Raw genomic sequence first — 9,395 nt, 5'->3', positions numbered from 1 at the left:
CTGATAAATTGTGGGTGTATAGAAATACAAACATTGGAGTGTGTTATCCTGTGCAACAATTGTTTTAATTTTGTGTTCATTTTAATGATAAACTAAACAAATGAATATAAGTGCTGTGTTCTGGTTCCGGAGTCAGACTTTACGGGTGGAAATGCTATATCTATGGGATGGATTTGAAAATGCCATTGAATTTCTCTGAGCCCCAATTTCCCCATCTGTAAAATCGTGCTTATCATAGCATCTTTCTCAAGAGGTGAATATGGGAATTAAATGGGACAGTCTAGATACAGAAAAGTGCTTGACACATAGTAACTAGTCTGTAAATCTTAGCTATTAATATTATTATCATCACTGTCATTCGGTTGACTACATACAACAAAGTATTGCCACACGATTTCATAGTATCTGTATTTGAGGCCATGTTGATGCCGAGAAGTACGTTCATCGTCACAGGTAAGAAAGGAAGAGAGGTTGGAATTAATACATAAATGATGTATTCATGCCAAGTGGAGTGGAAATGACATGGTGTTTTATTGTACACATGGTGATTTCGGAGTGTTTGGGACGGGAAGATGGAGCGCTCACACAGCAAACCCACGTACCGGGTGCTGAATCGCGAAGATATCAGTATCGCGTTCACATCCTGAATGGCGATTTAGTTTCAGCCAAACAGCATCATCTGTCGTAATAACGTTAATTGGAATATATTGGGTTTATTTGCTTTTAATTGTGAACTATTTTAGTTTCGTAGGTGCCGTAGAGATATAAGCATAAGGAGTGTATGCTTTTATACTTAAACGCATTTAGTACTTAAAAGTTTTAAACCGACACTGAAGGCGCACAAATTTCTTTTTCTTTCTACCTGATTCCATCTTGAAAAACACTGATTTCTTAGAGTGAGCTGTAAATAGTGTTGGGGTAGTGCCTGACTATATGATTCTAATATACTTGCAAGTGCCCACTGTGTACAGGGCACCTGCTGGGCACAAACAGTAGTAAAATGTGGACTATGTCTAGTTAAGAAAGACAGGAGGAGTATAGGGGTGTGTGTCTGAGAAAGAGAGAGAGATCACCAACAGTACAGGGTGGCACTGACTAACGAGTGAACAGTATAGAAAGTACCATAAGAATGCCAGAGAGTGCTTGATTGCAGGTATGGCTGAGGTATGGCTTTGTGGGGACAACAGGTTTGGGGTAAGCTTAAAGTAAAGACGGTAGAAGTCATTCCAGTTTTAGGAAATGGGCGTCTGGAAGTAAGGACTAGTGTGCACAAAGGAGGCCGCTGTTTTAGTTATATTCAGTTGTTTGTTGCTAAATTTAGAGCAAAATATTAAAATAAATAAAACTTTCCTAAAATAAGCAATATATTCCAAGTCGGTCAGGAGTTCACATTTTGTTTCTACAGTGGCTATGACATAGCTCCTATGTGCTCTGCCTCTTTTGGAAACTTCCAAGTAGCCCGGAATCATGGTATCTCCCTCATTTTGATTAGTGAACGTTGCCCTGAACTGGCACTATAGTGATTTAATTGACCTTTTAAGTAGGTTCTCAAATGCCACGGTTTTATAAATTAGGCAGAGGGATTTTGTCCCTGAAAGGGAGTCAAGGATTCTTTGTCCCAGATTAATGCAAAAACAGGTAAAATTTTATTCATGTTTAATGTTTCTCTTTACATGTTTTTCTGATACCTATGGTGCCTACTATTGCTTATCTGCTAGCAAATTTCAGCAGATAACAAGTTAATGATTAATTAGCAAACAAATATTAGTGGAAATTCATAAAGAGCCAATTACATTGAACTGATATGTGTGTTTGCATGTCCATGTTAGTAACTTCATATTATGGTCCTTTTCTTACAATCATTTTTTCTACTTATGTTTTGGAATTGAATATATCAGAATTATGTGGTATTTTGCAGGGAGTGTGGTGCTCTCTGTAAAGAGCTCCATGATTTCCAGAAGCCCCTTCACCTAATTTTGATAACCAGGGTCTAAGAGATAACCTACCTCAACTTTAAATGGAATGGTACACATGTGAATTTAAACTTAGTATCACAGATGTGTTTACCAGGCTGAAACATTTTGCAGCATAAACCAAGCCCTCCATCAGGTCATGGACAAGGAGCTGGCAAAGCAGATCACAGTGGCAGAGTGGCTCTGTCCAAGCATGGAGAAAGTCAGCTCAATGGAGACAGTTGTCTGATTTACAACAAAAAAAGATGTTTGAACACAAAGGTGACACATACTCAAAACCTGATTGGAGATTGAATTCATGTAGTTGTAGGAGACACTATGGGTGCCTTTGTCCCATGCTCTTTAAAGTACATTTCACACAGTCCCATGAGAGGTCCCCAGGATTGTGCCCAGTTGCTGATGGAGGTACGCTTACTGGCTTTCTTCTCTTTCTGGACTCACGTCCTCACTGCACTTCCTGAGATTACCTTCTGAATAAACATCGTGCACACAAATCCTTGTCTCAGGCTCTGCTTTTGAAGAATTCAGGGTATTAGTGTACCTAACAAATAACTCATTGATCCCTGGAGTCATACAAGGGAAAGTAATAATAATAACTATGCACCTGTTAAAATACTATAGGTATCATTATGTGCCAGCCATTGTACTGAAAGTTCTTCCTACGGTATCTTATTTAATCCTCCCAACAATCTTATGAATTACATAAGATTCACATTATTTTTAAGATAATGAACTAAAGCTTCAGAGGTTATTATTCAAGGTTATTCATAAGTGACAAGTCAGGGATTCAAACCCAAATCCTTTGTGTCTTTTCCATAAACTCATGCAAATTGTGTGGTTTAGTCATTCAGATATTGATTTCAACCATAATTTTAACAAAACGACAAACCCAGAGAAGCATCTTTGTAACGAGTATAGAGGTAACAAGAGAAAGAAAGAACCCTGTATGATTGTCTCCGGCCTCTACATGAGCTGTTCTCAACGTGCCTTGTCTTTTAGCTCAAAGGAAACAGAAGAGAAGCAGTTACACAGTATTTTTTTAAACATCAAAATTAAAATAAAATAAAATAAAATAAAATAATAAACATATTTTATTTTTACCCCAGGCATCTCAGTTCTTTGCTTTGGATCATAAAGCTTTGTCATTAAGGAATCTGGTTTCTGAGGGGCGCCTGGGTGGCTCAGTCGTTAAGAGTCTGCCTTCGGCTCAGGGTGTGATCCCAGGGTCCTGGGATGGAGCCTCACATCAGGCTCCCTGCTCCGCTGGGAGCCTGCTTCTTCCACGCCCACTCCCCCTGCTTGTGTTCCCTCTCTCACTGGCTGTCTCTCTCTCTCTGTCAAGTAAATAAATAAAATCTTAAAAAAAAAAAAAAAGGAATCTGGTTATGCCAGTTCTCAAACAAGCAGTGGTCTGGAATCCAAGACCCTTCTTTGGCTCAGCCCTTAGGCTCGTCAACCCCCTGGCTCTGCTGACTGATCTCACCCACTGACCCAGGACTGCACTGGAAGAGTCAAGGGACACAACTCTCACCCCTGTGCCAGCTCTCCTCATTCAGAGCAGGACCCCTAAACTTCTTGGTGCCCCTGCTGCCTTAGTTCCCTCATCTAGAAATAAGTGGGGTGCCTGTGATCTCTAGTCTTGCTAAATTTCTCTAGAAATTCCTCAAGTTTTTCTTCCATTTCCTTATTTCACAAATAAGACAGGAACGTTTTTATTGGAAGCGATACACAAGTATACAGAATAAAGTGTGGCAAGGCACCCACACCATTCCACTCTAGAACAATCGTGGTTTAGTATGTATCATTCCAGTCCAGGCAAGAAATCTTTGTGTCTTGGTGGCATGATATCATGGAGCCCCCAGGATTTACCAGGTTCCAGAGTGTGGAATTATCTTCCATGTGTTTGGGCGAAATGGAGCCTGTGGCAAAAGAGAAAGTGAGTTACTAATTGGATTTATGGCCATTACTCCCTGAGCAGCCCTCTGCCCTCTGTAATCTCCATAGCATTTCAGATAGAATCTCTCTCTGCAAAAGATCCAGAAGACTGTGTAAGGAGAAAGCTGGCACATCTCCTGCTCACCCAATAAAAAGTCAGATTGTTATTAAACAGTCCCCGAGGCTACTGTGATTTACATTCATTTTAATGGTTCTCTTTGTAGAGTAGTCCCTTTAATGGGGGATGCCCTACGGTTCCTATTGGTTGCATTTAAAATAAATATTACACCATCACCAGCTGTCCAGCTCTCCTTTCAAGCTTTGACCCGCAACAGAAAGCACAGAGACTTGCTACTTCCCCCTGAGAAGCTCTCACATGTTCAAGGATGCTCGACACCATTATCTGCGTAGCGGAGAGGTAGACGTGGAGGCGGTCCAGGTACCCATCCCTGGGGGGATGCCGATGTACGCCAAAGAGTACACCAGAGCTCTCGGAAGCAATGAACTAGATGAACAGAAAGCCACATCGGAGAAAAAAATCTTCAAACGAGAAAGAGGAAATAGAATAAAACATATAACACAGTGCTGTGTATACAATCTAACACATATTTCTGTGTAAAATGATACTACACACAGATTTTCAAGCACGTGTACCCAAGGACACATGCCGAACAGAGGGATGTGGTGCCTCCAGGGAAGAAAGCAATGGGATGGGAGAAAAAGATAAATTCAAAGCTGAAACAGACACAGCTCTTACAAGGAATGATGAATTAGCTGGATGCTAAAACTTAATGCTTTGCTCCTGAGAAGTAGTAAACAAACAAATAATGAATGAAAGAAACCGCAAAGTCACCTGTCTTTTGTTTGGCTTTAAATTAAATCTCACCACCCGCAAGCATGTATAGACCTCCTTCTAAGCACGGGACATGATACAAGTTCTGCTCTGCGACCATGGACAAGTCCCTGCGCCTCTCCGGACCTCGGTTTCTTCAGTGGCAAAAGTAACAAAAAGGAGAGGAAAGGGGAAATGAGGGCTCGCACTGCCTAGGTTACAATGCTGGATGGTTTGTAAGATTGAAACAAAGTAATATCTGAGGCCAAGCACACTTGGGCACGGGGGGAGCCCGTCCTTGTCCTCTGTGGAGAGTGGGAGCGTAATCGGACCCGAGCAGGGAATCGTGCAAAGCCCTTGGACATTTGTTCCTCACTCACGGGACGCGGAGTCAGACACGGGTGCATACGATGTTCAGCTGTTCTCTGTTCTTGTATGGGAGAGAGGGGCACCTAGCTACAGCATATCACCCCATTGGTTGCCGGAATTAATTTGCGTAACCTGCACATGTGCCCCTTGGGTCTCCCCCCCGCCCCCTGCTTGGTCAAAGCTGCTGCCCGCACTGAGGCAGGGCCACTCTCCAGACTGTGAGGTACACCCTCCTAAGACCTGAGGTCCAAGGTCAACTCCTAAAGAGAGGGCAGCACGTCCCCACTTAGGTTGCTGACCCCAGGCCCTTGAGCTTTCTGTACCTGCCCCAATGCAAAAGAAGTCCCTAAAGCCTTGTTCCATATGCTAGAAAAGAAAGCATTGCACTGTGTCTGCCCTTCAACAGAAGAAACAGGCCGTAAGAGCCTGAGAGAATATTCTCTCCCGCAGGCTGAGCAATCAAGGCTTCCTTTGCAAACAAACACCAGGAAAACTAGCAAAGCAGGAAGCTGGATTGGGCCCAGGCTCCTGGTCGACAACGATCCAGCCAGGTCACAGCCTGGCCTCTTCGGCTACGGCCGGCTGGGAAGGTTTGCACACATTTCGGGAAGGAGCACCTGAAGGAAGGGTGGGTACAGCTGTGCCCGGGATGTGTGAGTTCTGTCCTAGAGATCCCCTGGAGGGCTTTTGGCTGTGTCTAGGCAAAGGGGTCCTAGGCAGAAGCATAAGAAGCCCCAAGCGTTCTCCGGCCTCAGGGCTGACTTCTGGTGGGTTTTAGGAAATTCGCTTAAGTTCAAACTTAAGCACCCCACTCCCCTCCCCCCCACCCCCCGCCAATTACTAGGAAAACGTGAGAAGACAGTAGATAGAGAGAGCTCAGTCACACAATTTTATTTTCTTAACCTCCTTTACATGTGACATTCCCAGAGTTTCAAGTGACCACAAATGAGAAGTCTGCCTCCACACGGGGTATCCGCTGCTTTCCAGCAGCATCTCCCTGCAGCTGTCCGTGCTTGGAGGGCCTTCCGCGACCAGTTTGACCAGTTAATCCTGTGATGCAAGAGAAAACCTTTGGTTTTCCTTTGACATGTGTAGGGTACCCAGAAACTATCAAAGGAATGCTGCCCCTGACCTTTTAAAGTGAACGCCAGGGAGATCCGCTTCAAAAGAATAATGTGCTCTTCCTGGACTCCTCACCCAGGGGCATCAATTTGCACCTACGTCCTTATGTCCTCCAGAGACTTCAGACTTCAAAGTCCTATCGAAGGTCCCATTTCTGCACTCTTTAGCAAAATAAGGTCAGGTACGCTGGCCTAGATGAGGTCATTTCAGGGAGTCGGTCTCTACCCGGGCATGGAAGCTGCAGCAGTTTGGAACCATGTTTTCGTGTGTACTTGTCACGTCCTCCAGGCCGCCACCCTGGTTTCCTTAGGGAAATGTTAGCAGACTCCATGAGGCTTTGGTTTTCATACCCAGCCACGGGAGAGGGAAGTGAAGAGAGGGCACGGAAATGGAAAAAGCATTTGCAGAGTGCCTACGGGGAGCCAGTTGGGGGAGGAAAGGCATCTTTGAGCTGGGCGAGGCTCGGGCACCCCAGGACCTTGCCCTCCAGCAAAGACAGAGGAAAGATACAGCCAGGGAATTGCCAAGTAGAAGAGCTTTGTGTACCATGAACGGATTCTCTAAGTGTTTTTTGAGCTTTTACTGTGTCCTGATTGCTGTGCAATGGTACGAAAGATATTTAAGAAATAGCCCCTGCCGTGATGAGCTCAGACTGTGACGGGGAAGCCAACATTTAAAAAAATTAATTGCAGTCATAAAGGTGTGTATATTCAGAGCTGTGGAGCTAGGGGATGTTTCAGGTGGATGGGAGGTTTTCTAAACACAGCCCCAATTTCCTTAGAATGTAGAAATCGTACATCCTGCTTCTGGTAACATATTGTCCGTCACCTTTAATCTTTATGCTGTCGAGAGTTTGGAAATTTTTCTGTATTTTCATGGATGTCCAGAATGTGAAAATAAAAAGATTCTAAAGATCTTCAGGAAGAAGAAGCATGCTAGAAAGCCAACTGACGATGGAAAAGAAAGGTTGAGGGCCTCCCTCATTAGACAGGAAAGCTTCTACAAAGTTAATTAAAATATGTGGGAGTGACTGGGCAAAGTACAGACAATTCAGTGGAATGTCTCATCCAAAAACCTTCTCAGATATATTTAGTAGCTTAGTATATGGAAAAATTTGCAACTCAAATCAGTGATGAAAGGCAGGGTCACTCGATAAACGGTGTTGAATGCCATTTGCAAAAATACCTATTTTGTAAATGGATTAGCATTTGCAAAAATATGACACATCTCTCCCACCCTACGTTAAATTAACTCCAGATGGACTGATAATTTAAATATTTGTAAAAGAAATGCTCAAATTTCTAGAATAAAAATACAACCTGAGCGAAGGATTGCCTGCGAAAGATTACAAGGAAAGAGGGCTCAGGGCTGGAGCTGAGAGATGGCGCGCCACAGAAGAAGGGACGCACCGTGTCCCAGCCTCCCATTGCCTGGAAGCCAAGGGCGAGACGGTGTCCATGAAACACCGGGCAGACGCTGACTTTGGAGGGGTGAGGGCATAAGCATGCACGTGTTTGGTGTTTTTATTTTTCAATGATAATTATGTATTACTGAATAATAAGAAATAGAAACATGTTTTTTACAACACATGGCTGGGAGCTCAACCTTGAAAGTATTTTTTGTTTAACCCCCCAAAACAAACAATAACTAAAAGCAATATGTTTGCCAAGTTAATAATGCTTTTTCACATACATTATGATGCTATTTTTCAGAATAACCCACTGAAGTAAATGGTTTCGTTTTGTCTACATTTGATTAATGAGGATATGGGGACTCAGCGGGCCTTGTCCAAGAGCATGCAGCAAAGAGGAAGCGGAACGTTGAACCATCTCCAGATAGCCACGTTCCACGTGACGCCACAGCTGCTGCTAATGCGCCCTGGGCCTGGAAGGGAGATGCGGCTGGGGCTTCGTCGGCCTCCCCGCTCTTGCTTCGTCCGCCATTTTCCATTTTCAGAGTCTGTTGACCGTAATCTTGCTGCTTAAATGTCCCTGTGCTTGTATCCGATCCTTGGCACCCAGCTTCCTTGACAGAAGTAAAACTGGATTCTTGGGTATATTTTGGAAGTGGCCGGAACTGGGGACTGGAAGAGTCCTTATGATGCAGTACGCTGTAGGGGGACGGCCTTCAGCATCCTCTTCCTATAGTAGCTTGGAAAAACATCCCCATTAGATTGCCGTCAGATTTCAGTATAAAAAAAGGACGTATCTACAGAAAATAATGGAATGAATGGTTAACCCTTTTATCTCTGAACATTGAACGAGATAAATTTCCAGTGGCTGTTCTTTATTTTTGTTATTGGACCAATGTCCTGTATGAAGAGGATGTAACCATATAATACTCAAAGAGTTGAATATGCCTGCGACAATGACCCTCGGTGCTGTCACCACGATGTTACTCTGCAAATGCTATTCTGTTGTGTCCAACACCAGTCTTCCCTGAGGTATCTCTAAGGCACATAATGGGAAACAAAATTGGTAAATTAATCCAGTCCTTTCACTGTGATTTGGAAATGATAAATCTTTATAGAACGAGAAATATATATATATATATGGCCATCCTAAGAGTGTAAGGTGATAACTCATTGATAACTCATTGTGTTTTGTTTTCTGGGATGGAAAGAAACTTTTGGAGGTGATGCTTAAGTTTATGGCACTGATTATGACGATGGTTTTATGGGTGTATACTTATCTTCAAACACATCAAGTAGTGTGTCCGTATGCCCATTATGCCTCAATTAAGTGGTTTTAAAAACAACAGAATAATTTGAAGGCATAGGTAATTTAAATTCATACATGGAAAATTGTGGATTTCCCTAAGAAGTTACAAAGTCTGGAGCCATAACTCTTTATGCTAAAATATATGTTTACTTTATATTTCTAATCAAAACACTCTATCTCTCAGTCCAGTACATTGGCTGTCATCTCTTCTCCAAGAACCAGTGGGTGGGAATTAGTTTCACATTTATGTAACAAAACACCATTGGTTGGTTTTACCAAATCAAAGGGATGTGAGTTTTTATGAGCTACATGAGGACCAGAATCTTGCCAGTTCCAAATGACTGTTCTATATTGAGACTCCCACAAAAAATAGAAATGAGCCGGTGAATGAAAAAAGATCTGGTTCAAAGAGAGGCAGGCCTCCCACTCTTAGGAAGCAGAAAA

General features: G+C 43.0%; 1 pseudogene; it reads left to right on the top strand.

Moving 5' to 3' along the window:
- The first annotated feature begins 4,859 nt into the window (after positions 1 to 4,859).
- Positions 4,860 to 8,378, top strand: LOC100483410 (annotated as a pseudogene).
- The last annotated feature ends 1,017 nt before the right edge of the window (positions 8,379 to 9,395 follow it).

The sequence above is a fragment of the Ailuropoda melanoleuca genome, chromosome 14 (genome assembly GCF_002007445.2).
Source record: "Ailuropoda melanoleuca isolate Jingjing chromosome 14, ASM200744v2, whole genome shotgun sequence".
In the NCBI taxonomy this organism is placed as follows: Eukaryota; Metazoa; Chordata; class Mammalia; order Carnivora; family Ursidae; genus Ailuropoda; species Ailuropoda melanoleuca.
The sequence above is the reverse complement of the archived record's forward strand: the minus strand, read 5'-3'. Positions and strand labels throughout refer to the sequence as shown.